The sequence below is a fragment of the Gadus chalcogrammus genome, chromosome 19, assembly GCF_026213295.1.
Source record: "Gadus chalcogrammus isolate NIFS_2021 chromosome 19, NIFS_Gcha_1.0, whole genome shotgun sequence".
NCBI lineage: Eukaryota > Metazoa > Chordata > Actinopteri > Gadiformes > Gadidae > Gadus > Gadus chalcogrammus.
Window position 1 is genome coordinate 1,669,390 of NC_079430.1, and position 12,004 is coordinate 1,681,393.

General features: G+C 40.2%; 1 protein-coding gene across 1 annotated transcript in view; it reads right to left on the minus strand.

The window, feature by feature from the left end:
• si:dkey-247m21.3 (5-hydroxytryptamine receptor 4) overlaps positions 1-11,236 on the minus strand; it is a 48,385-nt gene extending 37,149 nt beyond the window's left edge. The window contains exon 1 of the mRNA XM_056578796.1: positions 11,089-11,236. The gene's annotated coding sequence lies outside the window, so the exon portion shown is untranslated. The remainder of the gene's footprint in view (positions 1-11,088) is intronic.
• Between the last annotated feature and the right edge of the window lie 768 nt (positions 11,237-12,004).

Below are 12,004 nucleotides of genomic sequence, written 5' to 3' on the forward strand. Positions count from 1 at the left end.
CTCACGGAATCACTTAAATTGTCTGTGATATGCCCACAGAATTTGCTCCAATACAAGTTAATGACACTCATATTCCGTGGCACACGCACAGATCCCCGTTTCAACGACCGAGTCAACCTCGTCTCACAGGAATCCTTGAAATGACGACATATATACAGTGTTGGGAAAGTTCACTTTTACGTGAACTAGTTTAAAGTTCAGTTCACAAATTTTTAAATGAACTAGTTCAGTTAAACATTCATAATTCAAAAATTTGAACTAAGTTCACAGTTCCAAAAAATGAACTAGTTCATAGTTCTTTTTTTCAATATGTTGCTGTGAGCTATTATTTTTTTCTTAACATTGAGCCCCCTTTGTGGTTTGTCTAGGATGAAATAGAGTGGTTGAATCAAGTATCTTAGCGAAATACAGTTTATATCGTGTTTCACATTTAGCGCATTTTGCAAATCCCATTGATTTCTGTTGGAAGAATCATTGCTTGTTGGGCGGAAACAGAAAGGGGGGTGTTCACGTTTGGTTGAAGTCTTTTCGCTTGGTTCTAGCCCTACTGTTGGGACAGAGAACCGAGCAAAAACACTACAACGAAACGTAAACAGCACCCCTTTCAGTTTCCGGCCAACAAGCAAGGATTCTAGGAGGTATTCTAGTCCGCTGAGCTATGAGCCAGAGAGCTAACGTTATGGATTGTACATATTTATAATTCGAAATTCGTCTCAGCCTTTATGCCACAGATAAATAGGGTCTATAGCAAGCACCCCCCCTCCCCATATTGATATGGAGAATTGTTGCCACATCCCAGGTGGTATGACGCCAGTGTTGTCATATCTATGAAAGAGGGCATTAAAATATGCTACAATGATCTATTAGGAGGCCGAAGCCCTGGGTCTGAGGTTTTGGGTTAGGGTTAGGATTAGGGTTAGGGCTGGCTTTTTTCCAGAGACCCACAACTTTCACAGAGTTGCTAATGCGTTTCAATGGAGCACTTAATGATGCTGTGTGAGCCTTTCCTGAATCTGGAGCCCCCCAGTTGATAATCGTATGCAACCTTTGAGACCCTCTTTGATATAAAAGAGATCCCAGGTCTATAGCTTACTTGTTTATGTCCTCGCCTCAGTCACACTGCATCACTTCCTTTTAGGGCTTCGGCCTCCTAATTGATCATTGTAGTATATTTGAATGCCCAAACACAGATATATGACACCACCACCATCGGGACGTGGCAACAATTCTCCATATCCATTTGGGGAGGGGGGGGGGGATGCTTGTGGACAATAGGGGTACAATAGACATAAATAGGAAGCACACAAAGTAGGAGGAATGACCTCTCACACATAATAACTTAATTAATTGTTTCAAATAACCCTGCCTCGTTAAATCAATAAGCTTGGTGTGGAAGGGGGCAGTCGATGGCAACCACCATAGGATTGTTGTTTTGACGAATCCGGAGGATTCGACTTCACTTCTGAAGTCGAAAATAATCTGCCGATTGAAATGCATTGGTTTAATATTGAATTAATTAATTATTAATGTATGTATTATGTATACAATTATTTAGTTATAATATTATAAGTAGACTGAATTTGTGTTGCACTCATTTATATCCGGTGTGGGTACCGGATTGACTCGGCTGCCAGATCGACTCGGGGTCCTAGATGCGCAATAATGACGCACTTCCTGTAAACACTGTCTTTTAAATGCGCATACGCGTTTCATTCATTCCCATGTTATTCCCAAGTATTAACGATCTCCTTTTGTTTTCTAATATATGATTAATAATCAAATGTACAAATTATTGTTGCCTATACTTGGGTAATATATAAAAGAAGAATCGGATAAAGAAGAATCAGTTAACTCCATCCACTGAACAGGGCGATCCACTTTATTTCCAGCGCTCCCAACACAGAGTCAAAACAGTGACCTACACGCAGACACTTCCGTTCTCCTCCTTCAGAATAAGAGTCCCTAACAGGAACTGGGTTACACAGCATTCATCAGTGCTTTTAGACGTGTTTCCAATGGCTTTGTTTGCGCGAAAGAACGGCCCGCGTTCGATGAAAGCAAAAGCGAAACGGATTGAGCCTTCTTTTTATAAACAACCCTTCCGGGTTTTGTCCGTTGGCTTGCGTCGATACGTCAAGTGTCGATACGTCATCTGTAAGTGAATGAACCGCGAGTCGATCTGGCAGCCGAGTCAATCTGGTACCCACACCGGCACCCCGGAACCTTTGTGTCTATACCTGTGTACGCCACCGGGGGGCTCTACAGTTCGTTCTGCACCGGAATGTATCGTTCATACTTTGGCTGTTATGCTGTGAGATGGTTTTCCGTAAAAACCCTCACTGAGTTCAAAGTGTGCATGCCTTATTGCCCTCAGGTTACCACACTTTTGGTGACAAGGATTAAAACATTGATGACTGCGTAACGTGTAGTTAGTGTCGGAGAAGAAGTTCTGTGTAGTTTTAGCTTGCAGCATGGCTACTAATACGGTCGACACGCTCAGTGAATTCGTCGAACTGGATGGTGACTGGATTGAATATGTCGGGAGACTTGAGCACTTTTTCCGTGCAAAAGACATTTGGGAGGAGGAAAGGCAAAGATCGATTCTCCTCAGTGTGTGCGGTGCCAAGACGTACAAGTTAATATGCAATTTAGCAACGCCATGGAAGTCAGGCGACTTAACATTCAAAGAGTTGGTGACGCTGGTGCAAGAGCATTACAACCCCAAGCCGTCAGTGATTGTTCAGCGCTTCAAGTTCCACACACATTCACGCAAAAAACTAGCCTACACGTAGGCCTACAGCATATCATACATTTGACATGTATATAAAGTTAGAATATTATATGTATATAGTAGGCCGAATTCGGTTCAAATGCAGCTTCTGCTGGCCTACAACTAGGTTGTCTGGTTGTCTTGTTAAACGCTTTATAAGTTAATTATATTTAAATGATTATAACCATGTTGCCTTTATTTTCTTGGCGTTATCATTACATCCTTTCATGTTTCATCGATATAAATTATTGTTATAACGAGATCTGTATCTGACCATTGACAATCCTCTTCTACGGAAATTCTATGAATGAAATTCATATTGACGGTATGGCACTATATCCCTATTCTCGCCCACCCATCTTGAATTTAATAGACCACTTTCGTTGCTTCGAGGAGGTCTGGTGATTCCATATATAAAAATAAATAAATATATTAAAATAAATAAATATATATAAATATGTATGTGTATTTATATAGATAGACATGTACATATTTATACATATAAAGGCATATATATTTATTTATTTATTTTGTTGCTTCGAGGAGGTCTGGTGCTCTCCGTATAAAATAAATAAATAAAAACATAAATTAATAAATATGTATGTATATATATATATTAGTGGTGGGCCGTTATCTGCGTTAACGGCTGCGTTAACGCAAAACTTTTATCGCGCGATAAAAAATATATCGCCGTTAATCTATTTTCAAACACTTCCTTGTTCGGACCCATCACGTGACTGAACTAACCAATCAGAAGCTAGAATTCAGACTGAGGTAAACGTGAGGGAATCAGAGAGGCAGATTCAACAGAATATCCCGACTGTATTAAATATGTAAACATGTAAATATGTAATAATTGTGTAACATAAATATGTAAATGATTAACTGACTAAAAATTGTAAGAACATTTATAGCAAATTAACTCCAATATAAATTATATTGATTCATTCTACAACTTTCAAATATTTAACTTCTAAACCTTACATTATTATGGATTATTACACGGCTCTTCTCAATGCTGTAGACTGCTCTATTTACTTGCATGGGCCTTCCCAACGTTCAGCTGTCAATTATTTTTGTTTATGCTCCGTTCACTTGCATGGGCACTTCACAACTTCCGGGGGTGAATTATATTTGATAAATCACCATTGCCCAGTATAATTGACTGCTGTCAAGGTAAACGAACAGATTTTTTGCCGTTTGCCATTTTAATCTAGATTAATTTCGGAATTAATCTAGATTAAAAAAAATAATTTATGTCCACCACTAATATATATATATATTAGTGCTGTCAGTTAAACGTGTTATTAACGGCGTCAACGCAAACCAATTTTAACGGCGTTAATTTTTTTATCGTGCCATTAACGTTTTTGTTTTTTGTTTTTTCTTTGGCTCAAAACAAAGAAGCAGTAGCCTGACTGCTATCTTCAAGGCAGTATGTTTGTATGTTCATCGTTTAATAGCACTATAGACTTTTTTTTTGTATCGTCCTGTTTGATCAGTATATGCTAATGTTGTTATCAATAAAAAAATATTTGCACAAGGCAAGCCGATGCACTTCTCCATGCTGATAAGAGCATTAAAATGAGAAAAATGTATGGGACAAAGAAATCAAGGGATATTTTGCATAGAATTTTTTTTCTGATTAATCGCGATTGCTTGCGATTAATCCTGAGTTAACTATGACATTAATGTGATTAATCGCGATTAAATATTTTAATCGCTTGACAGCATTAATATATATATCTATTTATTATATATACGGAGACCACCAGACCTCCTCGAAGCAACAAAATAAATAAATAAATATATATGCCAAATTCAAGATGGGTGAATGGGAGAGAATAGGGATATAGTGCCATAACGTCAATATGAATTTCATTCATATGTATATATATATATATCGTCGTTGAGACGGGATCTGTGTGTGCGCCACGGAATAAGAATGAATATTAGCTTGCATTGGAGCAGATTCCGTGGGCATATCACAGACAATTTAATTGATTCCGTGAGGCCACCACGGATGTTGAGTTAATCGCCCGTGGTCGACTCGGTCGTTGAGACGATTGTATGCTGCTGCTGCTACAAGTGAATGAATCAAGCTCTGATCTGAACTTCATACCAGCACTGATTGATTCCACAATGCCTGCTGGAGGCAGTCAACGTTTTCATGAATCCCTCTTTTTGTTTTCGTGAGTCTTGTTGTAGTAACCATTATACATGTAGCCAGATTTAATCAATACTGGAACCAAACGATTTACGACTTGGGGACTTTTCTATAACTATCTTCTGTTGGCTGGAAAACCCTCAGCACACTAAACTATTAGCAGACCAGCGTCACCCTCCAGTCAGAAGAAACAGAAGAGACTCACTTCAAACCTCGGCTGCACTGCCGATCTAGGAGGAAGAGTCTTACCAACACTGTTACAAATACTGTAACATTACTAACGAAACAAACGGTAATTCTGAGCATTTTGGTAAAACATTACAGACTATGACGAGTGTCTGAATAAAGAACAACAATCTATACAACGTACCAAAGCCTGGGGCTAGAGCAACTAATAACACACCAATTACAACGCAGCAACACGTGACATAATAATGCTAAACAACATTTTCTACAAGCTACACAAATTTGTTTAATTATCATCATGAGATAATCACAGCAAATGTGAGACGGGCATTATGTTAGAAAACAAAGACAGATCAAATTGTAATACTCTTGTGATTTGGTCACGCTTTCTGTTTGCCAAGATTGACAATCCCTTGATGTGTCACAATACCCCATCTACTCTCCCCCCACTCTCTCCCTCTCTAATTGTCCGTCTATCCCCCCAAGATTGATAATCCCATGATGTGTCACCATACCCCATCTACTCTCCCTCCTCTCTCTCCCTCTCTATCTGTCTATCTCTCTATATATTGCCCCCCTCCTCCCCCCCTCTCTCCACCCCTTCTCTCTCTCTCTCCCTCTGTTCATCTCCATCTGTCCATATCTCTCTGTCTCCCTCCTTTTCTCTCACACACACACACACATACACACACACACACACTCACGCATGCACGCACGCACACACACTCGCACACACAAACACACACACACACACACACACACACACACACACACACACACACACACACACACACACACACACACACACACACACACACACACATACACACACTACACACATACATGAATATGCAGTATGTTTACATATATGCATGCGGCCAATTGTCACATCTATATACAATAGCATGTCACAACATTAAATCCCTCTCTTGGGACAAAGAGAGTCAGCAGAGCCAGAGGCATTTCTGGATAGAACTTACGGCAGCCAACTTTATCAAAAACAGAGGAGCCGACAACAGAGCTGTATGTGTGTGCTGTGTACACATGATAGAAAGTGACACTGACCAACACCCTAACAACTGTTTGCCTGGACAGCTTAGAAACACATTCTATTCCTCTTGTGTTGACGCTGCATGACTACATAGACAATACACATCAGAAGAACACACACAGGACTGGTACAAAATGTCGCATACAACACGTCCTAACCTGTTAAACAGTGTCTTGTTTGACAATGTTAAATTAATCTCAACTTCAAAATTAAAATTCATGAATTGAATGACCACACAGAACAGGACTGTTGGGAAGTTGTTTGCTGCACATCATTTGAATCAGCTTTTACCCAAACCTATCGTACATTTCTCATTTATTAACATTTATAGGTTTTTATTTGACAGTGAAATCTAATCACCAAAGCCTCATGACCCCTGATATCCTGTTTATCATACACATCTATAAATATTACCATTGATTCGTTCTGAATGCTGGTCAGCGTAATGTAAACAGAAGAGCATATTTTAAGTACATATTTAATGAAACAATGGTTGTCTAGTCTACAGTCACCCATGATATCTCCTCATAAAGACCCTATCAACGTCCGTATATTTAAGGCTTAAAGAATGTGCACCATTGTACACACACTGACGTCACAGAGTGTACATCGCCAGCCATAAAGTTTGAATTTTACCATCTCTATTTTACTACTACAAATTATAGACCTTAAGAAAGTAGGATACGTAGACATATACATTCTACAACTAAGAATTACCTCTTGTGTTCCGACCCTTAAACCTCCTATGCACTCGGTTTTTACTTTCATAAGAAACTTGCTGGTGCCACATATCTATATATATATAGCCTACATAATTTTTTTTATATAGCACCTTTAAAAACAATCGTTTAAGTGCTTTGACATAAGGCAATTAGGAAGACATTTAGGAAGAGAAGAAAAATAATGAAACTGAAAGGGGTGCTGTTTACGTTTCGTTGTAGTGTTTTTGCTCGGTTCTCCGTCCCAACAGTAGGGCTAGAACCAACTGATCCAGCAAGCCTTATCTCCGCAGGCAGGTCGTTCCAAAGCCGAGGCGCCCTGTTGGAGAGGGCCGATCACCTCTAGTCCTGAGCCTCGACCTTGGAACAGTGAGCCCCGCCTGCAGATCTTAGGCTGCGAACAGGCTCATCCGGCGTCAGCATGTCTGTTATATCCTCGGGGGCTAGACCATGGCGAGCCTTAAAATTTATCAATAAAATCTTAAAATCAATTCTAAAACAGAGAGGGAGCCATTGCAAAGAAGTGAAGACAGGAGTTATGTGACGTCGTCTGTTAAAACCATGGAGAAGTCTAGCTGCTGAATTTTGAACAAACTGGAGGTGGGAGAGTGATTTATGGTTGATGCCAGTTAACCGAGAGTTACGGTAATCTAGACGCGAGAATATGAGGGCATGGATTAATTTTTCAAGGTTGGGTTGTGATAATAAAAAAAGTATTTTGGTGATTCTGATATGGAGAAAACATGACTGTACAACTTTGTTAATGTGAGGGATGAAAGTGAAGTCTGAATCTAAAACGACACCTACGTTTCTGGCAGTGGGCTTGATATTGCTGGATAATGGACCGAGGCTGATGGGACTGGTGATGGTGGTAGGCGGGTTGAACAGTATTATTTTAGATTTGGAGTTGTTAAGTTGGAGGAAGTTATGGGCCATCCAGCGGTTGACGTCTTTAAGTCTAAAACAGCAGCCAGACTTCTCTGATCGTTGGGTCTCAGCGGGAGGTATATCTTTGTGTCGTCAGCATAGCAGTGAAAAGAAACAGTGTGCCGCTGGATAATTTGGCAGACTGGGAGCATATATATTGAAAATAAAATAGGAACTAAAATTGAACCCTGCGATACAACATAGGCTATTTGGGTTGTAGATGAAGAGTGGTTGCCGATGGTGGCCGCACAGGTTCTGTCAAAAAGATAAGAAGTAAACCAACCAAGTGCTGTGTCCCTGATACCAACAAAGGATTTAACAAAGGACAATTTATTAAAATTGCACCCCCTCCTCTGTCAGTAGTTAAAAGCAGGTCATTGTTAACCTTGAGGAGGGCAGTTTCAGTGCTGTGCAAAGCTCTAAAACTGGACTGAAATTTTTCAAATAAGTTATGTTTTGCCATAAAAGATAAAAGTTGGGAGGAAACAACTTTTTCTAAAACTTCTGATAAAAATGGAAGTTTAGAAACAGGTCTAAAATTGTTAAAATCAGGACTGAAATTTTTCAAATAAGTTATGTTTTGCCATAAAAGATAAAAGTTGGGAGGAAACAACTTTTTCTAAAACTTCTGATAAAAATGGAAGTTTAGAAACAGGTCTAAAATTGTTAAAATCAGAGGGGTCTAGTTTGGGTTTCTTTAAAAGAGGATGGACTGCAGCATGCTTAAAAGCAAATGGAAAAACACCATGGATTAAAGAACTATTAAAAATAGATAAAAGGCTGGGTCCAACTGTGTTTAAAACCTCTTTAAGAAACTTGGTGGGTAAAAATCAAGGCTGCACGTGGTTGGTATCATGCTGTTAGGATTTCGGATTTCGGATAAAAAGGACAGTGAGACAGGTTGGAAATGGGTAAAATAAAACCAATGTCTCTACTGGTGGATAAAATGCTATCTGGAGGGGTGAACTGTAAAAAACTCCTCACAGGTCTCTTGTGTAGCATCATTCAAATAAGAGGGATAACAGGAGGTGACTGAATCTAAAACCTTAAATAAAACTCTGGGGTTTGAACGTTTTTTAAATCAGGTTAGAAAAATAGGATTTTTTTGCTTCTTTTACTGCTGATTAAAATTTTTGAAACTTTCCAAATGTAATAAAATACTTGGAGGCCAGTCTTTTTTTCATTTACGTTCATAAAATCTACACTCTCTCTTAATCTCGTGGGTTAGATTGTTGATATAATAACAATTATTAGTGATCAATAAATGCCCGGCTTAAATAATTTTCTCCTAATTTAAGAATGAGTTTGGAACGATCCTGCAATTAACTGAATTGAAAGACACGCCTGCAGACACACATCATTTCCACCACACACACACACACACACACACACACACACACACACACACACACACACACACACACACACACACACACACACACACACACACACACACACACACACACACACACAATTTAGCAACATGCTAAGCAGTCAAGAGAAAAAATGACTTGCACACTCACTTGTGTGTGAGTCTTGAGTAGGTCAGTACCCACACTCATCTACCATGTTACACAACCTGTGTCAGGAGCCCACCGGGGGCCGTCTGATTTTCATATGGGGTCAGAGGAAGTTTGCTGATTATAACCAATAGATATGGTGATATGATGGTACAATTTTGATTAAACTATTTTTAAGAGTTTGAAAGGTCTTGTAAAGTCCCAAGCTTTAACACTGCTTACACATTTGCAAATGTAAGTTGTGGTCAGAAGAAAAAAAAACAAAAAAGCGCTCCCGTGTGTGTAATGTGTACACACGGTTGGTAACCTAACACTGACCAATGGCCCTATTGGTGGGTTTGGAACCAAAGCGATGTAGACTCACACTCACATTAGTCAATGAGATATCAGTGATCACTGTCTTTTTAGTCAGGACTGTAACATGTCAGTGTGACAACATTATGCATTTTGCGGTTGGATGTGAAATTGCAGGTCTGATCCAGTGAAGCATCAACATTATTACGCTGGATGTACAACTTTGGACTTACCTCTAAGCTAAGCAAGTAAGCGCATCAAAGAGCTGTAGGATGCTGCTAATAAAGAGAAGGACCTTGCTAGCCCTCTGTGGATCTGAGAATCAGGCTAATAGTGGAGCGTCACTACATACATTCTAATATTAGCCGTGAGTGAAGAGTCCAGAGCTAGAGGTTAATTAGAACTAGCAAAAGACTGGCCTATCACAAGCTAAACACTAAACACACAGGGTGGCTAAATACAAGCTGGAAGATGACTTTGTGTGTTCACAATCAAAAATACATAGGTGTGCATGCACATGCACACACACACACACACACACACACACACACACACACACACACACACACACACACACACACACACACACACACCCACACCCACACACACACACACACACACACACACACACACACACACACAAATACACACAGACAATCTCACACACGCACACACACAAAATGGTTTACAGTTCAGGGTCATTGACTATAAGTGACATATACTTAGTGTTGCTTTATGTACATACTTACGCTAAGTTTGCCTAAGTGGGTGGTACAAAGGTCCTTCAAATGTGTAGTGTAGTGTATGTGTGTGTGTTTGTGTGTGCGTGCATTTGTGTCAGTGCGCCAGAATGTGCCATAAACTTCAACTGAAGTGTGACAAAGACCAAAGTTGGCACCCAGCTGAATAACTACAATAAGTAAAATATCATAGCAATAGCAGTTATGAACAGCAAATCGAGTAGGACTATTTATATGATACCATCTCCCAGAAATAAACATGTTTGTCTTTGCCTCTCACACAGACAAACATTTCCAAGAATGAAATGCCTTAATCACATGATGACCGATTTCCTGTAAAAACACATTATTCCAATATTAATCAAAGAGGGCAAATGAACGTCACCTTTAAATAATAATACGAGACTTTCACATATTTTAAATCGAACCTTAAAATGGCAAACCTGACGCAAAAGGTTCCCGGCGTCGCTCCAGTCTTAATGAGCTGAACTCCATCATAAAGAACACATCAACTAGACTGCCCCGTCTAAACATAGGCTCTATAACTCGTCTTCGGGACTATCGATCTCAATCGGTCTGTTTGTGTGTGTGTGCGTGTGCGTGTGCGTGCGTGTGCGTGTGTGTGTGTGTGTGTGTGTGTGTGTGTGTGTGTGTGTGTGTGTGTGTGTGTGTGTGTGTGTGTGTCTGTGTGTGTGTGTGAGAAACTTCCATCACCTGTACTGCGGGGTCCAGAGACATCGGCCGTCCGCTCGCGATGCTCCGCGGCTCGCCGACGGCTGCGCTCATGTCCCGCGCGGGTCCGAAGTGTCCGTCTGCGGCCGCCCGCTGCCCGTGCTCGGCGTGCGTGTATACGTGTGTGTAATACGATGCGGAACGATGCACGATGTAGCCATCAAGTATATAATGCGATAATGAAGTACAGGAGAGAGAGGAGCGAGAGAGATTATAAGGGGAGGCGCTGCTTGTGTGTGTGTGTGTGTGTGTGTGTGTGTGTGTGTGTGTGTGTGTGTGTGTGTGTGTGTGTGTGTGTGTGTGTGTGTGTGTGTGTGTGTGTGTGTGTGTGTGTGTGTGTGTGTGTGTGTGTTTGCGCGCGTGTGCGTGTGTGCGTGTGTGAGTGAGAGAGAGAGAGGGATAAGCGTGGATGCGTAATGAAAGAGAAACTAATAAAATGACTAACGGCGCCATCTCCTGGGGAGGTGAACTATTAAACTGTTAACGATACAACCGTGACAATAACAAAAATATTAACGTTCTTAATTTTAGTCTTACTTATAACAGCAATGATTACCTCAATAAACCAACACAATGAAATGGGACAAAATATTTAAAAAAAAAAAATGTAGGCAATTATGTATCATCGTCAATCTCGAAATTACCCAAACAGAAAATTATCTTTTGAATCAATACTTATCAGACACACCAATCCTGGTGGTATTGTGAATGTTTATTTGCTTATCGTACACCCTGTATGAAACTTTTTAACCTTTAGCTTGTGTGTGCATGACAACAAACCACCCACACCCAGCACAGCACGTTAAATGTGAGGATGAGGGTCCTTCTCAGGGGCGGATCTAGCCATTTTGGGGCCCTAGGCAAAATATAGACATGGGGCCCTCATTTTTGAAACTCG